The sequence below is a fragment of the Schistocerca piceifrons genome, chromosome 2 (genome assembly GCF_021461385.2).
Source record: "Schistocerca piceifrons isolate TAMUIC-IGC-003096 chromosome 2, iqSchPice1.1, whole genome shotgun sequence".
Classification (NCBI taxonomy): Eukaryota; Metazoa; Arthropoda; class Insecta; order Orthoptera; family Acrididae; genus Schistocerca; species Schistocerca piceifrons.
The window spans coordinates 761,445,059-761,470,309 of NC_060139.1; positions in this window are offsets into that span (position 1 = coordinate 761,445,059).

Genomic DNA, 25,251 nt, shown 5'->3' on the forward strand with positions numbered 1-25,251 from the left:
AAACCGCACACACCTACAAAAAATACATATACAGTCTCTCTATTATACTCAGATACACCCCCCCTCTCCCCCTCCCCCCCCACCCACACACAGAAAAACGCACATAAACACAAACACGAATACACATCGCAGTGATATAAAAAAAAAGGAAACGAAGAGAAGTTAGCTTTCAGCATATACCTATTAGGCTGACATGTACGTAAAGAATCCAAAGAGCAAGACACAAAGTGAACACACAGTAGTTACGACTTTAAATCATTTTCGGTAAAATATCTAAAACTTCTGACAGAAGACTAACAGTGCTCCACAGCAATTAGCACAAATAACATGAACATTGCGATGAAAAACATTTGTATATGTTTCATAAGTAAAGTAATACTGCGATTCCCAGCTTGTGAGTAGATGACAGAAAGCACAGATGGCAGGAAAAATCTCTTATAGTTGTAAGTAACACTTTATTTACGTAAACAACAAGACGTGAACAGTCTTATACTCCAAAAATATCGGACATCAAAACAAAATATTATAATTATAGATGCCATTGTAGATGAGTTAAAATAAAAAGCGAAAACTAAGTGGAACAAATAGAACGTATTGCAGCAGGAAGAGATGGCTTTTATTTTTACTTGTTTATGTATTTTTATGTTTTTGAGTCATCGGTCTTCCGACTTCGTTAATGTGACACGGCACGACTTCCGTTCCTGTGCCTACCTCTTCACGTCACAGAACCTCAAGCAACATATGTCGTCAATTATTAGCTGGAAATACTCCAGTCTCTGACTTCCACTACTACTTTTACCCTCTACATCTCCCTCTAGTACCATGGAAGATATTCCTGATGTCTTAACAAACGTTTTATCATCCTATATCTTCTTCTTGTCAGTGTTCTCCACACGTTCCCTTCCTCTCCGATTCTGTGCAGAACCTCCACATTCCTTACCTTCTCAGTCCGACTAAGCCGGCCGCGGTGGCCGAACGGTTCTAGGCGCTTCAGTCCGGAACCGCGTGACTGCTACTGTCGCAGGTTCGAATCCTGCCTCGGGCATGGATGTGTGTGATGTCCTTAGATTAGTTAGTTTTAAGTGGTTCTAAGTTCTAGGGGACTGATGACCTCAGATGTTAAGTCCCATAGTGCTCAGAGCCATTTGAACCATTTTTCAGTCCACCTAATTTTCAGCATTCTTTTGTTGCACCACATTTCAAATGCTTCGACTCTCTTCTCTTTTTCCCACAGTCCTTGTTGCACTGCCAAAAAATGCTTCGCTCCAGACGTACATTCTCAGAAAGTTCTTCCTTCTATTAAGACCCACGTTTCATACTATTAGATTTCACTTGGACTAGAAAGCCACCATTGCCAGCGATAGTGTGCGTTTGATGTCTTCCCTGTTCCATTCGTCGTTGGTTATTTTGTCGCTTAGGTAGCAGGATCCTTTAAATTCATCTACTTCGTGACCATCCGTTCTGATCTTAATTTTCTCGCTATACTAAATTCTGCTACTTCTCATTACTTTCGTTTCTCCGCTTTACTACTAAGCTATATATGGTACCGATTAAGCTGTTCATTCCATTAAGTACGAAGGTTGGTGCTTTAATAGTGACAACTATTTATTTACAGCTCGTACAAAACAGATACGTGTTTCAAAGCTTTAATGACCTTCAAAGCAGTCACCAGCATTGTGTATAACCCGTTGCCAGCAATGTGGAAGTCGTAGGATAATCTTAGCAGTTCCAGATGTGTTGACAGTTGGAGCGGCGCGGTCTACTGCCCGACGAATTTTTAGCCGTTCTGAAGTAATTGCCGTGAAGTGTTTCCTTCAGTTTAGAAATCGAGTTGAACTCGTGAGGGCATAAGTCAGGGGAGTGCAGTAGATGGTATAGCACTTAGCAGCCCCATCAGTCAAACAAATCAGTAACAAAATTGGAAATTTGTGGTAAAGACTATGGGACCAAACTGCTGAGGTCATCGGTCCCTAGGCTTACACACTACTTATCTAACTTAAACTAACTAACGCTAAGGACAACACATACACCCATGCCCGAGGGAGGATTCGAACCTCCGACGGGGAGAGCCGCGTGAACCCTGACAAGTCGCCTCAGACCGCACGGATACCCCGAGCGGCCAAATCAGTAACAGCTTTCACTGTAAGTGGTTGAGCATTATCCTGCAAAATGATGGTCAGGTCTTCTAGAAAGAGTCATCACTTCTGTCCCTAAGCTGGTCGTAGGCTGTGTTTCAAAAATGAACAGCATAGAGGAAGAAGTGATGATACTTTCTACATCTACATCTACATTGATACTCCGCAAGCCACCCAACGGTGTGTGGCGGAGGGCACTTTACGTGCCACTGTCATTTCTTCCCTTTCCTGTTCCAGTCGCGTATGGTTCGCGGGAAGAACGACTGTCTGAAAGCCTCCGTGCGCGCTCTAATCTCTCTAATTTTACATGCGTGATCTCCTCGGGAGGTATAAGTAGGGGGAAGCAATATATTCGATACCTCATCCAGAAACGCACCCTCTCGAAACCTGGCGAGCAAGCTACACCGCGATGCAGAGCGCCTCTCTTGCAGAGTCTGCCACTTGAGTTTATTAAACATCTCCGTAACGCTATAACGGTTACCAAATAACCCTGTGACGAAACGCGCCGCTCTTCTTTGGATCTTCTCTATCTCCTCCGTCAGACCGATCTGGTACGGATCCCACACTGATGAGCAATACTCAAGTATAGGTCGAACGAGTGTTTTGTAAGCCACCTACTTTGTTGATGGACTACAATTTCTAAGCACTCTCCCAATGAATCTCAACCTGGTACCCGCCTTACCAACAATTAATTTTATATGATCATTCCACTTCAAATCGTTCCGCACGCATACTCCCAGATATTTTACAGAAGTAACTGCTACCAGTGTTTGTTCCGCTATCATATAATCATACAATAAAGGATCCTTCTTTCTATGTATTCGCAATACATTACATTTGTCTATGTTAAGGGTCAGTTGTCACTCCCTGCACCAAGTGCCTATCCGCTGCAGATCTCCTGCATTTCGCTACAATTTTCTAATGCTGCAACTTCTCTGTATACTACAACATCATCCGCGAAAAGCCGCATGGAATTTCCGACACTATCTACTAAGTCATTTATATATATTGTGAAACTCAATGGTCCCATAACACTCCCCTGTGGCACGCCAGAGGTTACTTTAACGTCTGTAGACGTCTCTCCATTGATAACAACATGCTGTGTTCTGTTTGCTGAAAACTCTTCAATCCAGCCACACAGCTGGTCTGATATTCCGTAGGCTCTTACTTTGTTTATCAGGCGACAGTGCGGAACTGTATCGAACGCCTTCCGGAAGTCAAGAAAAATAGCATCTACCTGGGAGCCTGTATCTAATATTTTCTGGGTCTCATGAACAAATAAGGCGAGTTGGGTCTCACACGATCGCTGTTTCCGGAATCCATTTTGATTCCTACATAGTAGATTGTGGGTTTCCAGAAATGACATGATACGCGAGCAAAAAACATGTTCTAAAATTCTACAAGAGATCGACGTAAGAGATATAGGTCTATAGTTTTGCGCATCTGCTCGACGACCTTTCTTGAAGACTGGGACTATCTGTGCTCTTTTGCAATCATTTGGAACCCTCCGTTCCTCTAGAGACTTGCGGTACACGGCTGTTAGAAGGGGGGCAAGTTCTTTCTGCAGAACCTGACCATCATTTTGCAGGACAATGCTCAAGCACGTACAGTGCAAGCTGTTACTTAAGCCGTCGTGAGTTTAACTCGATTTCTAACCTGAAGAAAACACTTCACTGCATTCGCTTCAGAACTGCTACAAATTCGTCGGGCAATAGACCGCACCGCTATAATTGTCAACACAATTGTCACTGCTAAGAGTATCCTACGACTTCCACATCGTTGGCTATCGGTTATACACAATGCTGGTGACTACCCGGAAGCTCAGTAAAACTTTGAAACACGTATCTATTTTGTACGAGCTGTAAATAAATAGTTGCCACAGTTAAAGTTCCAACCCTTTTACATCGTGTGATTCTTCTTCACTTTCATTCGGCGAATCTTATCGACAGCTTAGGCCAGCACAATTTCTTAGTATACCTCTTCTTGGGATTGTTGAACATAGTAGTCGCTGTTACTAGCATAATGTATCACAGGCCTCAAACAGACTTCCTCCTCTCTCATTGTTAGTGCTTTCGTAAATCTTAGTCGCCAGTTTTCTAAAGGGCTCGTCGTTACTGCTGTCGAAGCCGAGTTGGTGAAACCGTGAATTGGCTTCAGGTGCAGTACACTGGTAAGACAATTTTTCCATGCTAGTATTACGCAGCTGGGCCCCAGGGTCAAGTAACAACATAGGAGAAACAAGGTTCTACAACAATCCAACAGATTAGTAGCAAAGTCACATAAATGAGTTAAACAGGTTTACTCATCTTTATGACTTGTTGAATGATTGAGTCTGCAACACTGCATGTAATATTACACGAAGTCTGAATAATCGTAGGTTAACTTCACAATACATAGCAATGCAATTTACAACTGTCTTTTCACTTCAAATAGTTCACTAAACGATGTTCCCTATCTAAGTCAACTCTGGACTATGATCTATAACCAAGTAGGTCAGAGGTGCTCTTCTATCTTCCGAGCAGGCTTCTATCTGTTGGCGTCCGGTCATTGGCTGATTGTTCTCGGTCAGCAATTGGCCGAGGCGAAATCAATATCTTCATCCTCAGCACCGCCCAAGGCGCTTGTTGAACTTCTCGCAAGCGGTGAGTCTCTATGGCACTGGCACCAGCTCGCATCTTTCGGCATGTGGTGCTTTCTACATCTACATCCATACTCCGCAAGCCACCTGACGGTGTGTGCTGGGGGGTACCCTGAGTACCTCTATCGGTTCTCCCTTCTATTCCAGTCTCGTATTGTTAGCGGAAAGAGAGATTGTCGGGATGCCTCTGTGTGGGCTCTAGTCTCTCTGATTTTATACTCATGGACTCTTCGCCAGATATACGTAGGAGGGAGCAATATACTGCTTGACTCCTCGGTGAAGCTATGTTCTCGCCGAAACTTCAACAAAAGCCTGTACCGAGCTACTGAGCGTCTCTCTTGCAGAGTCTTCCACTGGAGTTTATCTATCATCTCCGTAACGCTTTCGCGATTACTAAATGATTCTGTAACGAAGCGCGCTGCTCTTCGTTGGATCTTTTCTATCTCTTCTATCAACCCTATCTGGTACGGATCCCACACCGGTGAGCAGTATTCAAGCAGTGGTCGAATACGTGTACTGTAACCTCTACTTCCTTTGTTTTTGGACTGCATTTCCTTAGGATTCTTCCAATGAATCTCAGTCTGGCATCCGCTTTACCGACGATCAACTTTATATGATCATTCCATTTTAAATCACTCCTAATACCTACTCCCAGATAATTCACGGAATTAACTGCTTCCAGTTGCTGACCTGCTATACTGTAGCTAAATGATAAAGGATCTTTCTTTCTATGTATTCGCAGCACATTACACTTGTCTACACTGAGATTCAATTGCCATTCCCTGCACCATGCGTCAATTCGTTGCAGATCCTCCTGCATATTAGTACAATTTTCCATTGTTACAATTTCTCGATATACTACAGCATCATCCGCAGAAAGCCTCAGTGAACTTCCGATGATATCCACAAGGTCATTTATATATATTGTGAATAGCAACGGTTCTACGACACTCCCCTTCGGCACACCTGAAATTACTTCGGAGGACTTCTCTCCATTGAGAATGACATGCTGCGTTCTGTTATCTAGGAACTCTTCAATCCAATCACACATTTGGTCTGATAGTCCATATGCTCTTACTTTGTTCATTAAACGAATGTGGGGAACTGTATCGAAAGCCTTGCTTTTGCCCTGGCTGTGTCTTGTTAGGACGACACTGTAAGTACCATAACCCTTTCTTCTACTCCTTCCCCTACAACCAAATTCCAGTCCCCACGATTACTGAATATTACTTGTCCAACATCGTCGTATATTTTATCACTTCATCTCCCTCTTGCGACGTCGGCATGTATACCTGAACTATCGTTGTCGGTGGGGGTTTGCTCTCGATTCTGAAGAGAACAATCCTATCAGTGACCTGGTTACCGTAAGGCACTCTCTTCCCTACTTTCAAATTCATAACAAATCCTACATCCTTTATACCATTTCTGCTAACCATAAATGCTTGCCTTCTTTACGCTTTACTTCACTGACCCCGCTGTATCTAGACTGAGCACTTGAAATTCCATTTTTGGCTTTTCTAGCTTCCCTACCACGCTCAAGACTATGAAATTCCACACCTCGAGTCGAATAACGTTATCCTCCCATTGGTTATTGTACCTTTTTCTCATACCAAACACCCGTGGCTGTCCCTCCCCGGGAGACTATTTCCGGAAAATAGTCTTTTTTCCAATGGAAAGATCATCATGACACTTTTTCAGTTGCAGACATGTTATGAGGATACACATTACGTGTATTTAATGCAGTGGTTTCCGATACCTTCTCCATCCTCATGCCGTTGATCATTGCTATTCCTCCACTTTTAGGAGTGGTCTCCTACTCCATGGGAAAGAGGCTGTCCTGAACCTATGCCTGCTGCTCCGTCCTCTTTGACAGTGAGGCTAGCTTCTTATGCTGGAAGTTTTCGACCGTCAATGCTGATACACTACTGGACATTAAAATTGCTACACCACAAAGATGACGTGCTACAGACGTGAAATTTAATCGACAGGAAGAAGATGCTGTGATATGCAAATGATTAGCTTTTCAGAGCATTCACACAAGATTGGCGCCGGTGGCGACACTTACAACGTGCATGACATGAGGAAAGTTTCCAACCGATTTCTCAAACACAAACAGCAGACGACGGGCGTTGCCTGGGGAGACGTTGGTGTGATGCCTCGTGTAAGAAGGAGAAATGCGTACCATCACGTTTCAGACTTTGATAAGGGTCGGATTGTAGCCTATCGCGATTGCAGAATATGAAATCGGTGGGTTCAGGAGGGTAATACTGAAAGCCGTGCTGGATCGCAATGGCCTCGTATTACTAACGGTCGAGATGACAGGCATCATATCTGCATGGCTGTAACGGATCGTGCAGCCACGTATCGATCCCTGAGTCAACAGATGGGGGCGTTTGGAAGACAACAACCATCTGCACGAACAGTTCGACGACGTTTGCAGCAGCATGGACTATTAGCTCGGAGACCATGGCTGCGGTTACCCTTGACTCTGCATCACAGACAGGAGCGCCTGCGATGGTGTACTAAACGACGAACCTGGGTGCACGAATGGCAAAACGTCATTTTTGCGGATGAATCCAGGTTCTGTTTACAGCATCATGATGGTCGCATCCGTGTTTGGCGACATTGGATGCGTGTATTCGTCATCGCCATACTGACGTATCACCCGGCGTGATGGTGTGGGGTGCCATTGGTTACTCGTCTCGGTCACCTCTTGTTCACATTGACGGCACTTTGAACAGTGGACGTTACATTTCAGATGTGTTACGACCCGTGGCTCTGCCCTTCATTCGATCCCTGCGAAACCCTACATTTGAGCAGGATAATGCACGACCGCATGTTGCAGGACCTGTACGGGCCTTTCTGGATACAGAAAATGTTCGTCTGCTGCCCTGGCCAGCACATTATTCAGATCTCTCAGCAATTGAAAACGTCTGGTCAATGGTGGCCGAGCAACTGGCTCATCACAATACGCCAGTCACAACTCTTGATGAACTGTTTTATCGTGTTGAAGCTGCATGGGCAGCTGTACCTGTACACGCCATCCAAGCTCTGTTTGACTCAATGCCCAGGCGTATCAAGGCCGTTATTACGGCCAGAGGTGGTTGTTGTGGGTACTGATTTCTCAGGATCTATGCCCCCAAAATAGCGTTAAAATATAATCACATGTCAGTTCTAGTATAATATACTTGTCCAATGAATACCCGTTTATCATCTGCATTTCTTCTTGGTGTAGCAGTTTTAATGGCCAGTAGTATAGTTATTCAAAATTTAAGCGATGGCGTGGTTCGAATCTGGAACCGGGATGTTTTTATTACTAATCAAAAACGCTCGCCCTGTTTTTTCATTTTGTATCTAAGTAACCACTGCGGGAGAGAATGACGGGCAGGGCGGGTTTCGACACTTGTGGTCTGTCGGTCCCGTCGCCACGCACATGCAACGTGCTCTAGGCTGAGGGGGAGGATTAAAGAAGTATATGTATTTATTTATTTATCTTATTAACAAAAATTTATATTACTGCAGTAGGGAGCGTCCGAGTTGTCTTCTCGTCTGTTGGTAGCGGTTCTCCGTTATTCTGCCTGTAGGGGAACCCCTAGACTAGGGGTGCATTTACAAAACCAATAAACTGTTATATTTACAGTATCTTTTCCAAGCCATTAACACACTTTGTGCGCACAGTGGCCCTTTTTCAAATGGTGTATGGCAGCTGTGTCGTAAGCGTACCTAATGAGCGGGTGTACCTAGTTGAGAGTGTGCTAAGAGTGCTGTCATGTTGTCTGATGAGGATGGAGTGGATACTTTGAAAGCCTTGGACACCATATAGCAGGTCGCCTCGAAATGGAATCACCGAGCTTAACCATCTGAGGACACACCACTATCCAGAGTGTCACATGCCCTTATTTCATGAGACCCACTGGAGAAGTTTGGAACTTAACCCATGAGATTTTCGCAAGGTTTGATTATTAAGAAATTTATGCTACCATCCTCTATTCCCACTTCCTGTCAGATTCTGCCGCTGAAAATTCATCTCGAACCCAGTAAAAGAGTCGAGACCACAGAGGCAGAGGGAGGTGCGATGTCTGTGAGCCCCAGTCAGATGTCCTGCACCTGCAGTTTAAGGAATAGGTAACGAACTTTTGAGTTTGGCCTGGAGGCGTGCGCAGATAGGCTGATGGTGAAGGCGATTGCTCCAATTATTCAGGAAATCCGCGTCTGAGTCCCTCCTTTCTTGTGAATATGTCTCTGACCTATTCTACAACTGCAATGCCTGACGCAACACTTACCACAATTGCTGATACAACTATATTGCTAGAAATTTTCATACTGATGATGGAACACTGTATTATTGGTAACCATACTGAGCAGCTGACACACTTCCGCTCAGGCCACTTACTTCCTCTACTACTGAGTTCTGCCTAATGACTCTCTCTCGGTATCAGACAACATCTAACTCGTTTTCAGTCTGCAGAGGAGTGTGTGCCCATTAGCTCTGACGCATCAGAGACGAGGAAAGGCATAGCCATATATAATACACAACCCTATTATAAGAACGGAAGTAACCGCCCATCTCACTTTTGTGTCGGCATACGATTTATGTGCGTATCAGGGGAGGATCTAGCATATGATAAAGAACTCACTTCAATTACGCTATCCTTCACCGTCAAACCCACTGGATGAAAAGCAAAAAGCGTTACGGAGCTGGCGTTGAGTTGAAGGGTACTGAGCCACAATGAGCTTATTAGCGTTTCTGAAAACACTAATTAATTTGTTTTCGATGCATCGAACTCTAACAACTGAAAATACTAAATTTCAATAACCAACTGGTGGAAAACACCCCAAATGGTCAATAGTATAAAATCACTCCCTTTTGGTAAAGAATATTAAATGAAGTAATAAAAAATACATTTACATTACGAACAGCAAAACATATGATCAAATAATTATGTCACAAGTATCAACCATCGGCTATCGCCTTCGAAGTGGCCAAAATGACTGTCCAACGTGGTTCAAATTCATGACAATAGAGGCGTTGGCAGAGGCGACACCAATAGCAATAATTCCTCCTTCTCTTCTAACATAGGACGGCGGTTGCCGCTGCCTCAGTTCTAGAAACCTTCATTAAAAATTTCAGTCATGGTACTCAGGCATCTTTAACAAGATCACAGTTAACAGGAGATACTATCACTCGTCCTGTAACACAGAGACAACTCGTTAATTATTTAGTAAAAATTAACATACTACAAATGCAGAAATTCGTTTTGTAGAGGCAAACAATTTGATAAACAGCTCGAGCTTGTGAGACTAGTGACAATATAAATATGGTTAGATTCAACAGTTTTCACTGACTGTAAGGTACAACTCGTAAATCAGAAGTATTACATCTGCATTCTATACCCTTAGATTCTAGAATCAGTTTGGAATAGTGACAGCCACAAGTCCACACACATTGACAGAACTGAACTCAAATAGTACCAGGCAGAATCTTCATGAATAACAACCTGCAACCAGCATACGGAGTCAGAACAGCCACCACACGACACCAAGTGACGTGCATATTAATCGGATGCTCACCGTGATTTCTTGAAAAATCCAGCGCCCATTGGCAAACACTTGGTTAGAGAGCGCAGAGAGAAGGATGTAACGAAGATTCCTCGTAGTCGGAAACCCACAGATATCATGCAGCAGACGCAAAGGTGACACTGGACTCTAACCCGGCACCACATTGGACACAAACTGCTTGCAACTTCAATAGCAGAGGACACGCCATATACTGTGCGTCCTGCCGAAGTAGCTTTTAACGAGCCATGTTCACGACTGCGACCAACACTCGGCCCAACAAACCCGCAGTCAGCAAAGGCACCACACTTGCCAACGGACCACATCAGACGCTTGGCCACACCCACATACCGCCCCATATGCGCTCCTCGCCGCCCGTGTCACCCTCTCCTTTTGCCCAGGTTGCCGCAGCCCTTAAGTACCTTCTCCTCCGACCTGCCCTCTAAACGTTCCATGAGCTCTTGTGGCCAGAGTTTCTGAATTTCTAATCCAAAGTAAAAGATGGTTCATCCCGTTATGCAACTTACTCTCTGTTGCTGTAAATACATTTAAAAGCAGATTGGGAGTAAAAATGCAATAAATGCAAATCAGACAGTAATGTTCCACCCACCTTGGACGATCCCAAAATCACACACATTGAAGTGATAAAAACCGTGGGATAGCGGAATGCACCTGTACAGATGGTAGTAGTATCGTGTACACAAGGTATTAAAGGGCAGAGCAGCTGTTATTTGTGTTCAGTTGATTCATATGAAAAGGTTTCCGACATGATTATGCCTGCACGACGTGATTGAACAGACTTTGAAACAGGAATAGTAGACGGAGATATCCCATTTCGGAAATCGTTAGGGAATGCAATATTCCGATGTCCCTAGTATCAACAGTGTTCCGAGAACACCAAAGTTCCTATCACCACTGACAATGTCGAGGGCGACAACCTTCACTTAACGTCCACCATTTGCATAGACTTGACAGGGAAGCAACACAGGGTGAAACAACCGCAGAATTCAATGTGGCACGTACGACGAACTCATCCGTTAGGACAGTACGGCGAAATGTGGCACTAGTTGACCTTGGTAGCAGACGAATGACACGAGTGCCTTCGCTAACAGCACGACGTTCCCTGCAGCGCCTCTCCTGGGCTCGTGACCAAATCGATAGGATCATCGACGATTGGAAAACCGTGACCTGATCAGATGAGTTCCGAATTCAGTTGGTAAGAGTTGACGGTAGGGTTAGACTGTGGCGCAGAACCCACGAAGCCATGGACTTAAGCTGTCAGCAAAGCACTGTGCGAGCTGAAGTGGCTCTATAATGCTGTGGACTGTGTTTACATAGACTTAACTGGGTCCTCTCGTCCAACTGAACCGATCAACGACGGCAAATGGTTGTTTTCGGTTACCTGGAGACCATTTTCAACAATTCGTGGACCTCATATTCCCAAACAACGATGGAACGTTTTATGACTTATTACGGATGACAATGTGCCATGTCACTGGGTGCCAATTGTTCGCGATTGGTTTGAAGAACATATTGGACAATTTCGAGCGTATAATCTGGCCACCCAAATCACTCAGCATGAATCCCATCGAACATTTGTGTGACATAACCGAGAGGTAAGTTCGTGCAAAAAGTCCTGCACCAGCAACACTTCCGCAATTATGGTCGGGTATAGCAGCATAGCTCAATATTTATGCATGGGATTTCCGACGATATATTGAGTCTGTGCCACGTCGAGTTGCTGCACTAGGCCGGGAAAACGAGGTCCGACACAATATTAGGAGGTTTCCCATGACATTTGTAACCTCAGTGTAAGTTACAACCCAAGCTCCCTCGCACATCAGACGATTAAGTACATTAAGTCATAATGTTTTAATTGAAGTTGTTGTTGTTGTTGTGGTCTTCAGTACAGAGACTGGTTTGATGCAGCTCTCCATGCTACTCTATCCTGTGCAAGCTTCTTCATCTCCTAGTACCTACTGCAACCTACATCCTTCTGAATCTGCTTAGTGTATTCATCTCTTGGTCTCCCTCTATTGTCTCCCTCTAATGTTTTAATTATAACCTCGAAAACATGGAATTTCGTAGTTAATCAGTTTTTATGTTTGACGATACACGTATTTGGTCCGATCACACAAAGAAATACCTGTGCCACTGTACGGTGGCAGGGCGCTAGAAGAGCAACAAAATGGCCCAGCCGATTAGTAGGCGAGCGTAATCTGCTGTTATTCGTTTACTCAGTTACTCGCCTCACCCAGGTTTCTGGAGCTAGGCAGGTGCGTTTGTAATTCATATGATTTTACATCTTGAACTATTAGTTTCTGAATAACGCTGGAATTTTGCAATAGATCACGCGCTAAAAACGAGGCCCTTAAAAACCATTTTATTCATTGTTTGTTCAAATGTTCAAATGTGTATGAAGTCTTATGAGACTTAACTGCTAAGGTCATCGGTTCCTAAGCTTACACACTACTTAAACTAAATTATCCTAAGGACAAACACACACACCCATGCCCGAGGAAGGACTCGAACCTCCGCCGGGAACAGCCGCACAGATTCATTGTTTAAGGGGACACAATGCCCAGCAGGGCTGCCAGTTTTTCGAAACGAAAAACAGAAGATTTGCAGTATTTCAAACTAAAAAGAGAAAAAAAAGAATTTTTTGACGTACTGAAGTAAGCTACAGGAAAACCCACAGCTTGGACACGTCAGGTAGAAAGATAAAGATGAAACAACGAAAGACCACAATCGTGACGCCTTTAATTTGAATTTTCATCTATGTACTTTTTTAATTTAAATATTTTGTGAAATATTTCATTTGTACGTTTCTTAAATATGTATTTTTGTAAGTATGTAGCTTAAAGCAATATTTTGATTTCATTTTCATCTATTATTGTTTCATCATCTTTATTTATGTCTTTACAGCACCGCGATTGTGTACATATTACTTTCTAATTGCAACGCAGGGGAAGGTGGACGTAATACTGCCGCTGAGCAGGATTGTTTTTCGGACGAATGAGTGACAGCGGATGCAACACAACTTCCTCAGATCGCCAATGAGTATACAGCTCTACTTCCGCGGAGATGAGTTCGGCTGTCACCAAAAATTTAGAGAGATGGTATCACGATTGTTACGTGGATATTGGATTCACTAAGACCACTGATAATAAATCTCAGTGCCTAATTTGAGGCGAACTCTTGCCAATGAGTTCAATGTTTCCAGCAAAAATGCGTCGTCATTTCGAGGGCGTGTGTCCAGAATGCAAGGATAAATCGAAGGATATTTTTAGAAGGAAGTAGTAAAGTCCAGAAAAACGTATCATATCATTTGAAAATTTTCAAGGAAAAGGCATCGATGGTATCTTACTTTGTAAGTTACAGAGTTACTCAAGTCGGTGAAACCTATACTAGTGCTGTTAAGCTTTCCAAGCCTTGTGTAAAAGACGCTAAAGTGTTAGAAGCGGTTTCTTTTACACTTGATACATTCCCATGACGAACAGGGGACGTACTAGAGGATGTGTAAGCCACTTTAATTTCACGTATAAAATTCACTGAATTTGCACTTGAGATGGATGAATCAACCGCAGTAGCTGGTCTGGCAATATTAATCGTATTTTCGCTCGACTCATACAGGAAGTCTTTTGAAGAGGTTCTACTTAAGAGAAGTATCCCATGGAATAACTGTGTCAATGTGTGCACATATGGAGCAAAAGTGATGAGTGCTAAGACGTTTGTTGCATTCAAAAAAATAAAAAGATAGCCAGGGGTACAGCAGTAGTTACTATGTACATCACCGTCACGTCCTTGCAATGTCACCTTCTATAAGAAACAGTGTTGGATGAAACAGTTAAAGTAGTAAATTTTATAAAATCGCGACCTAAAAATAGCAGGCTTTGCAAAACCTTATATGATCATATGGAAGGTCTGCTTACACCTTTAATTCTTCACACAGAACTAATATGGCCCTCCGTGCTCAAAGTTGTAATGCGCCTCTTTGAATTTGGGAACGAAGTCAGAATCTTCTTGACTGAAACTGATTACGCTTCTAAAGAGAAGTTGGGTGGCAATCGTTGGCTAACAAAGTTTACGATATTTTTAGAAAAGCTAATGATTTATATCAACCAGTTCAAGGAAAAGCAGTTACTGTTTTTGATGCTAATTGTAATATAGAAGCCTTTTAGAAAAAGGTAAAGTTTTGGGCAGGGTTGATCAAAACTGCGGCCCTGGATAGTTTTCCAATGAAAAACGAATTTAGAGGAGAATTCGAATGAGACATTCCTCCGAATATCCAAAATGAGTTTGAAGTTTACGTGCTGTATTTCCCTGATTTTTTGAACTCTCATTTTCCAGAAAGACTGTAAGAAAACATGAAAGAAAGTTTCCAGAATGAGATTTTCACTCTGCAGCGGAGTGTCAGCTGATATGAAACTTCCTGGCAGATTAAAACTGTGTGTCATACCGAGACTCGAACTCGGGACCTTTGCCTTTCGCGGACAAGTGCTCTACCATCTTTTTTTCCATTTTGTTCGTTGTTGATCGTTGTGTTTGGTCGTTGCGGACGTCACATGAAGTCCGATAAAGTTCGTTTGTTGATCCTTCCACTCAGTTTTTTATTACAGAGGCCAACCGGCTCTCTTACCGAACACGCTGAGCTACCATGGCGGCTACCATCTGAGCTACCGAGGCACGACTCACGCCCGGTACTCACAGTGTTGGGGTTGCAGATCTATACTCTGTATCGAAAAAGCCAGGCTCTCTGACGTAACAACAATATGCTTGCCGGATTTGGTATTAGATCCCGAAACAGCCACAAAGTTTGAGTCTAAGCCACCGGGCTCGGATTTTTTGCGTATTGTAAAAGGTGAGTTTAAAATCTTATCAAAGAAAGCTAAACTTGTTCTTTTGCATTGCGCAACAAATTATTTATGCGAATCTGTGTACTCTGATATATTTCTACTAAAACAAAATACAGATTGCGTCTCAATGTAGAGGAAAGTATTCGCTTGTAAATGTCCACAATTCAATCAGATATAACCACAGCGCCCAAATTAAATCAATCTTAGCCTTCCTACCGAAATTCTTGTTTTTTACGAAACCAAGTAAAAGCTTGTAATGACGTCTTCATATTTCTATTTATTGGTGTGTAAAAAGTTGTGGATTTACAGTATTTGTTTTGCTGAATTGATACTCAAATATTTTATTTTACTACAGTCTTGTGACAACTTTTTGTTCTTTAAGGTCTGTGTGATGTGAAATTGGTGGAAAAAAACATTTATAGTGATTAACATTAATGTCTTGTATGCTAAAATTGCAAAAATACCTAGCTTCGTCAGCAAGATATTTATTTTGATTGCCGAACACAACATTTTGTAAAGTCTCGTCACCAGTTTTGTAAAGGCCTCGTCGCTCGTAATGTGGGGGCCGAGTTGCCAAGGCATTAACGGTAGCCCGAGCTTGGGGATTCGCGAAACGGCTTCTGGTGCACTACACTGCTAAGGAAATTTCTCCTTACTACTATTACACAGCTATGCCCCAGGATAAGGTAACAGGATAGGAGAACGAAGGTTGAACAACACTCCAACAAATTAGTAACAAACTCACACAAATGAGCTAAATTGGGCTTGTTGAATAAGTAAGTCTGCAACACTGCAGGCAATATAACCCAGAAAAGGGCCTCAATGGCTAAGTGCAAATAATCGTAGGTAAACTAACACAGCACAGAGCAAATGCAGTTTACAACAACTGTCTGTTTAATTCTAAGAGCTCACTAAACGACGTTCCCTGTGTAAGTCAACCCTGGACGATAACCTATAACCAAGTAGGCGAGAGCTGCTCTTCTATCTTCAGATTAGGCTTCTGTCCGTTGCCGTCTGACCATTGGCGGATAGTACTCGATCGGCAGCTGACCGAGGCGAAGACCATATCTTCACTCTCAGCGACGCCCATGGCGCTGGTGGAACTCGAGCAAGTGGCTGGTCTCTATGCCACTGGCATCAGCTCGCACTTTTGCGCCTGTGCTGCTTTTGCCCTGGCTGTGTCTTGCAAGGACGACACAGCACAGCATTTATCTGCGAAATAAAATTTAATGTTCCACCTTGAAGGGGCAAAACGTCACAGGAGCGCACTGCGAAAACCCACTGTGTGCTTATAGCAGGCTCTCAGACGAAGCGTCGCAGTAAACTGTTGAACTGAATGTGCCGGCACAACTGAAATGCCGCAGTTCGTCCTGCACGGGACACAAACTGCTTATTTCGGCAGTCATTGTCGTACCTCATATTTCCCCTGAGCTGGCACGCAGGAGCTTATTCTTCTTGCCTTGCGTGGCAAGAACTGCCAGACCGAAGAAGAGGTCACTCTCAAAAACGATTCTTTCCTAAACAGCCAGACATGGTCCTCGCCAAGACATCCTTCATTGGGAAATATGTATTGCACTGAAAGGTGAATGTTAAGAGAAGGACTACCACAAATTTTCATGATCGTAGAAGCTTGATTATTTTTACCATTCTCATACCTAAATATTTACGTTAAGCACGCAGTAAAGGAAACAAAAAAAGGAGTAAAATTTAGATATAAAGGAAAAGAAATAAAAATTTTAGGTTTACTTGTGACACTGTAATTCTATGTAAGATAGTAAAGGATATCCAAGAGCAGTTGAACAGAATGAAGAATGTCTCGAAACTAGGATAAAAGACGACCATCAACGATGTAAAAACAAGGATAATGGAATGTAGTTTAATTAAATCAATGATAGCGAGGGAAATAGATTGGGAAACGAGACAGAGCAGCAGATCAGTTTTGTTATTTTGGCAGCAAAGTAACTGATGATTGCCAGAGTGGAGAGGATACAAAAAACTGACTGCCAACGGAAGGCAATGTGTATGCGAAGAAAAAAAAATTGTGTACATCGAATCTCGTATCCTGAAGACCCAAAGAAACTGGTACACCTATGTAACATCGTGTCAGCCACCTGCGAGTACGCAGAAGTGCCGCAACACGACGTGACATGGACTCGACTAACGCCTCAGGTAGTGCTGGAGGGTTCAAATGGCTCTGAGCACTATGGAACTTAACTTCTGAGGTCATCAGTCCCCTAGCACTTAGAACTACTTAAACCTAACTAACCTAAGGACATCACACACATATATTCCCGCGGCAGGATTCGAACCTGCGACCGTAGCGGTCGCGCGGTTCCAGACTAACGCGCCTAGAACCGCTCGGCCACACTGGCCGGCAGTGCTGGAGGGAGCTGACACCATTAATACATAAATCCGTAAGAGTGAAAGGGTGGATTTCTCTTCTGAACAGCACGTTGAATCCCAGATATGTTCAATAATGTTCTTGTCTGTGTAGTGTGGTAGCCAGCGGAAGTGTTTAAACTAGGAGAGTCTTCCTGGAGCCACTCTGTATCAATTCTGGATGTGTGGGGTGTCACACTGTCCTGCTGAAATTGTCCAAGTCCTTCGAAATGCACAGTCGACATGAATGGATACAGGTGACCAAACAGGATACTTACGTAGGTGTCACCTGTCAGAGACGTATCCAGTCGTATCAGAGGTCCCATATCACTCTAACTGCACACGCTCTGTCGACTATTACAGAGCCTTCACCAGCTTCAACAGTCTCCTGTTGGCATGCAGGTCCATGGATTTATGAGGTTGTCTCCATATCCGTACACGTCCATCCGGTCGATAGAATTTGAAACGAGACTCGTCACGCCAGGCAATTTTTCAATTAATATACTGCGTAAGACACATCGCTTAGAAGACTCCCTAACAACGTAAGCAAGAACAGATAGCCACTTTTGAAAATAATCCTTATCGGCTACTGTAACATAAATAGGATAACAAAGAAATTTTGTGCTTCTAACTGATCCATTTCTCATGTTTATCTCCTAAATATTCTGCAGAAAATCACAGAGATCTCTATAGTAGGTTAGCATTTTGCCTGTATCTTCACTCATATACGCATGTATCACATGTATTTCACATACACTTCACTTTTTGCACACATGACCCGTCAGTTGGAAATATGTTAGCTCGTTACTTCATTCCTTGCAAGCAACGTTCACATTGATGTTCAGATCCATGAGCCAGCAGCATTGTCGTGACACGTCCCCACATAGTATGAAGCCGATGAGGACGTTGATAATCTGTTTTATGTCTTCCCAATTGTTTCCTTTCTTCCTGTTCATTCTGATAAACTTCGTTTTGTGTCAAGACTACTTATAACAGTAAGTGATTGCACTTTTGTGAAAGGGGAATTACACTGGCAATTAAATGGCTCTGAGCACTGTGGGACTTAACATCTGTGGTCATCAGTCCCCTAGAACTTAGAAATACTTAAACCTAACTAACCTAACGACATCACACACATCAATGCCCGAGGCAGGATACGAACCTGCGATCGTAGCAGTCGTGCGGTTCCGGAATGAGCGCCTGAACCGCTAGACCACCGCGGCCGGCGGCAATTAAATCTCTGTGGTTGTAACTGGTAGGAAATCTATCCAGAGGATTAGGAGGAGATGTTGAATGTACATAGGTGGACACCACGACTTTTGTAAATACGTATAGTATATAAAGAATGAATCGACAGACGAAATTCTTCACGGAAAAGATAAACTGCTAACTAACAAAAGAACATAGCTTACTAATTACCTATCCAAACTATTTGTTCACGAATCAGTAAAGCTCTTAGTGGCCAAATGCCAATAAATGCAATAAAGATGTGTAGATGCATATAACCATTGATAATAATTTCTATGCATCACAGCCAAATAACCTACGAGATCAAAAGTTGACAGAACGTCACTGTGTCCTTTTTCTTGTTGTACGTGATTCTAGATTACTCTTCGTTTCCTCCCAGTGTCGATCCGCATTATAATATCTTGCATGTCAAGTTTTTTCCTTTCTCTTTCCATTTACGTTTCCCTAATTCCTCCTTAATTTCAATTTCTCGTCGACATACTGGGACTCTCATGGTTCTCATTGCCTCATGACCTTCTACTGTAGTTGCATTTTACTTTTACCTCTGCCAAGAAGTGAAATGCCGTACATTTAAAACCGCGCAAGGTTGTAGTATGTTCAGCATTGGGCGGTCATAACTTAGAAAACGAAAGAGTCGCGCTATAATCATTGCGCCCCTACCAACACATCATCGTTAGACAGGAAAGTGCTTTATCTTTCATCTCCTGTCATGTTATATGGGACTCCTTATTCTTTCCAGTGTCTATGGGTCTTAACTATGGCTGCTTTTCAGACAGGTATTTCTGAACAATGCACCAGCTGCCACCACATTCCTTTTTACTGAGGACAGCGTAGTTAGTGTTTTTATTTTATAGACTTTTCTCGGCGGCCACTTGCGCATCTTTACAAATTATATGATTATTACGAATGATTTAACTTTATATTAGAGTTACTTCGTCAAAAACATGCATTGTAAAAGATATTTAAACATGCGTCGCTAAATGTGAAACAGTAGTGAGCATGTTGAGGGATGTGGAACGTGCTGGAGATGACACACAGAAGCAGTAAATAAAAAGATATATTAAAATCAACCCGATCTACAATTTTACACCTCGCTCCAGAAACAACTTTAAAATAAAAAGGACAGTAAAAGTAAACCAGCCTGCCTAATAAAGCACATAAACGGTAATCCGGTTAATGTGGTTAAAAAAATCTAGACGGGTTTACTGCCCACAGAAGATGGGATCAATTAACAAAGTTTACACCTCAATAACACTATCCAATTATACTCTTAACGTTCTTGATTATGTACAGAGTGTATCACCTAAATTTGCACCACAAATTTTGCTGAAATGGAAGGTGCTATTGATGTACTGTTTTCACACAGTGGATTGGTAGTCAGGGGCTCTTACTTTTAGCCAATCGAAAGATTGCATTAACACTTAGAATGTGCATTTTTGTGCAAACATACACTTTTTAAGTGGAACAATGCCTGCTGACATTAACAAAATAAAAGTAGGGAAAATCAGAATGTCCGTGATGTATGTTGCAGGAGTCTAATGCAAGTCGTTTACTAGATATCGTATATTGAACAGTTTCCTCACCGACATTTGTTTGTACCATTACCCATCTCGACCATAATATTTTTAATACAACTTAACCCATTACTGAGCACGGTAAATTATATCATACTCTGCACAAGTGTTTTTATTTTGTGTTGTTACCACTAGATGGAATAGTGTAGCCTGCTTACAATTGTTTGTGTGTACAGTCAGCGTGTGTCTCTCCACAACAACGGTACTTTTCAGTGAAATATAAAACGATTATTGCGCAGTTAGACATTTCCTCTTAGTGCTACTCTGAACCGACAGGTAAGAATTTTATACTAACTGAAACTGCCTGTATTGATACAGATGTTTGGCTTATGGTTTTTGTATCAGAGCAAAATTTGAATTATTTCAATCACTTGGTGGAAGAAGGACTAAATTTTATCCTAAATTAAATGCTCGTATTGATATAAATATTTAGCTTATGGTTTTAGTATTAGATCCACAGCTAACATCCGACTTCCGGCAGAGTGATGGAACAGCTTCGACCACGCAACCGACAACGGGGAGACAACGCGGAGATCACGAAGTCTCGACTGCTGACGAGGACAGCCGACTGCTCCGAGGCGACGAGCCATACCGATGCAGTGCCTGCCGCCGACAGCACTACGACGTGGACCTGCCAGAAGAGTAGTAAAGCAGAACGAGAGTATGTAACCGTGCCACAAGAGACATTAGTGGCCATCTACAGCAAAGGTATGTGAAGTATCGATCTTTTCGACAAACTGAGAGGTCCCTATAAAACCAGAATGGTACTGACCTCTTGTTATATTCTACGTTGACAGTATCCTCGTCAGTATGTGGATACTGTATAGATAGGTGAATAACATAAGTGTTAAATGAAACAACAAGTTTACTGTTACCAGTCACTGTTTATTTATCTCCACGACGCGTTTCAAAGGTTCAAACCCCCATCATCAGGCGGATTTACATTTGTTAGTATGACATTTGTGTGTGTTCTGTGACGCCAATATGTCGCCATATTTTTTTACGAAGTATGACAGATGTGAAGTGTTACGGCAACGAAAGGAACCTGTGACCACTGGAGACAGTGCCACAAGTTCCTCCAAAAAATCGCAACACAAAACACACACAAATGTCATACCAACAAATGCTAATCCAACTGATGATGGAGGTTTAAACCTTTGAAACGCGTCGTAGAGATAAATAAACAGTGGCTGGTAACAATATACTTGTTTCATTTGATGTCAATAATAGTCATGGTAAAGCCTAACCTAAAATGTTCGCATTTTAAGTTAACGTAAGTGTGTTGGTGTTCCAACGAAGTGGTGTACTATCTCATCTGACATCGCCATTAATAGATAAAGCTCGAGAGGGTATGCCAAAATCCAGGAAAGGTGTGCCATATGATATACGCACAAACAATATTGGACGCTAACTCAGAGGGGATGTAAAAAGTTTGGAAAATGCACAAAATTTCGTTGCATAAAATGTAATGTTCATCTTCACCCAGATTCTTGTTTTTGGAAATAGTACGGCTAAACATCGTACAAAATACAGAACATATCGCTGATATAATGTGACGTTGGACTTCATCCATTTTGTTTTTGTTTTCTCAATACTATTAATAACTGAACTGTAAATTGGAAAAGTAGTAATGTGTAAGGTTTTATGAATCAAATTACATTTAACATTGTTTTCTCGCTGTGTAAAAAATTACGCTGTGCTATTCAACTGACACATGTTCATTTTATCATATGCGAAATAAAACTGTGTAAAAATTAAAAAAAAAAATTTTTAGTCATTGATACATGCTGATACCCTTAAAAGAACTACATCGACTTAATATCATCAAAATCGAAAACAAAAATAGTTTTGGGCATTAATGTAAATGCAATTACAAAGTTTGTATCCAGTATCGTACTGTATGACATAATAACCTACGAACGATGTTTATCGTGAATTTGTCAGCTACGTAGTAAAAAATTAATTTCACGGTGTCTTCATATTACATACATATTTCTTTCACTATATTACAAACGTTTCTTAGAGTTTACAGACTGGAATACCTGAATGTCGGAACTGTCAACTGTCTGCTTCATACACTGACCGAAAAAAATCTCAACACCAAAAATAACTAATGTTCTGAAATTTCGGGAATTCATTTTTCTAGGTAAATACGAGGGTTGAAACTTAAATAGTGGCAACTATTTATTCACAACCGATTCAAAGGAGTTACATGTTTGCAGCTGTTACTGTTCTTCAGAGTAGTCACCAACGTTGTGTAGAACCTGTTGCTAGCGATGTGGAAGGCATAGTACACCGTTAGTAGAGCCTGTTCTTTTGATTGTGTGAATGGAGCGGTCTAAAGTTATGATAGTCCTCGTGTACGACTGTGATGGTGTTATCCTAACGCATTACGTTTCTCCGCGGCAGACTGTCAGTGCACAGTATTACTGTTCGTTTTTGGAGCATCACCTGCGACCAGCTTTGCGAAAGAAGCGGCGACACTTTCTGCGCAACCCACCCATTATTTTGCACGACAATGCGCGGGCACATACAGCGCAAGCTGTGCCTGCTCTGTTCGGTCGATGGGACTGGGAAGTACTGTACCATACATCATACTCCCCGGATTTAGGTCCTTGTGACTTTGATTTCATTTCGAAGATGAAGGAACCACTTCGTCACATTCGCTTGAGAACTGTTTCAGAGATTTGACAGTCAGTAGACCGCTCCATTCGCACCATCAACAGAACAGGCTCTGCTAACGGTATGCTACGCTTTCCACATCGCTGGCAACGGGCTCTACACAACGCTGGTTACCACTTTGAAGGACTATAACAGGTGAAAACATCTAACTCTTTTGTATCGGTTGTGAATAAATAATTGCCACTATTTAATTTCCAGCCATCGTATTAAAGTGATTATGATTACAAGGACACAGGCTCATGTCAGCAGGAGATTGCAAACGCAAAATGCTAGTGTAATCGCCAGAAAACTAAACGCAAGCGTGCAAACGTGCTCGCATTGCGTTGTAAAGCTGCCGGATTTTGTAGGATGGAGATCAATGCCTGTTGCACTTAGTCGGTCAATACAGGGACAGTTAACGATGTTTGTGACCGACGCTGGGGTCGTCGTCCGATCACGTCCCATGTATCCTCGACTGGAGACCGGGTGATCGATCAGGCCAAGGCTAAATGTCGATACTCTGTGCAGCATGTTGAGTTACAACAACGGTATGGGCCTGAGCGTTAACCTGTAGAAAAACAACCCCAGGAATACTGTTCATGCCGGCCGGAGTGGCCAAGCGGTTCTAGGCGCTACAGTCTGGAACCGCGCTGCTGCTACGGCCGTAGGTTCGAATTCTGCCTCGGGCATGGATGTGTGTGATGTTCTTAGGTTAGTTAGGTTTAGGTAGTTCTAAGTTCTAAGGGACTGATGACCTCAGAAGTTAAGACCCATAGTGCTCTGAGCCATTTGAACCAATGCTGTTCATGTCTGACAGCACAACAGGTCCAATCACCAGAAAGATGTACAGATTTGCAGGCAGGATGCGTGAGATAACCACGACAGTGAAGGGTGGGATAACCACGAGAGTGCTCCTGCTGTCACACAAAATCGAACCGGGGATCATAACTGGAGGTGTAGATTCAATGTGTCTAGCATGCACACAGGTTGGTTGCAGGTCCTCAGTCTGCCTTCTTCTAACCAACATAAAGCCATCACTGGCGCCGAGGCAGACCCAGCTTTCATCAGAAGAAACAATAGATCTCCAACCTCCACTCCAATGAGCTCTCGCTTGATACCACTGAAATCACAAATGGCTGTGGTCTGGCGTCAGTGAAATGCATGCTACAGGATTTCTAATTCGGACCTGTCCTTGAAATAACCGATTTGTAACATCTCGTGTCGCTGTGATGCCAACTGCAGCTCAAATTGCTGCTGAAAATGTAGTGCGATGCGCCAACCATACACCGAACACGGTCGTCTTCCCTCTTGGTTTGGCCACGTCGCCGTCCGCAGGCAGGTCTTCTTGTCACTGTATATTCTCACGACGGTCGCTGGCAGAAGTCATTTACTGTGACTACATTCCTACTAAGTCTTTATGCAATACTGCAGAAGGATCATCTAGTTTTTCGTAGCATTACTACACGTCCTCGTTTAAACTCATTGCGTTGCTGATAATGGTGTCTTTCTCGCCTTAAAAGCATTCTTGAGTAACATAAACTCACCACGTGCATTCTCAAAGGTACTAGCACCACTCTTGCGTGACTGCCGCGAAATATGAATAGATATCATCCTTCAGCTGTAGAAAAATGCCTCCCATTATCTCTCATAATTCGCTCTTGGGGCTGCGACTTTTCTCCCGTCAGTGTATGTCTAGTAACTTAGTTCGTGAAGAAACTGTTATCACAGCTGACCAGCTCACATTTAAAACTGCTGAGCTGTGGAACAGCAGATGAAAGGTCACTGATCCACGAACGATGGCGGTTCGTGCATGTCGAGGCACAGACGAAGATTTCATTGTTGATGATTCTGAACAACAGTTGCGGCACGTGCATGCGCGTCCTTTCCGCTTGAAGAAAACGTATGTCCTGCAAATAATGTCTCTTGCTTGCTTCTCCAGAAAGTATCACTTACCACCCACCATCAGCGATGACAACTCGGAACGGATGGAATAGTAATTTACTAAAAAACTCAATACGATCACGTTTAATGCTCTCATTAGCGTTAACAGCAGAACGCTCACACTGCTACTGAACGTTCAGTGGCTTTCGGATAATGCGTGACGTAGGTGCTCAGAACAAGTCTAAGCTCGAGCGCCATAGCTCGTCACAGTCTAGCCGTCGCTGATCCTTGATGACACAGCGACTTTACTATGGTTCCGAAAC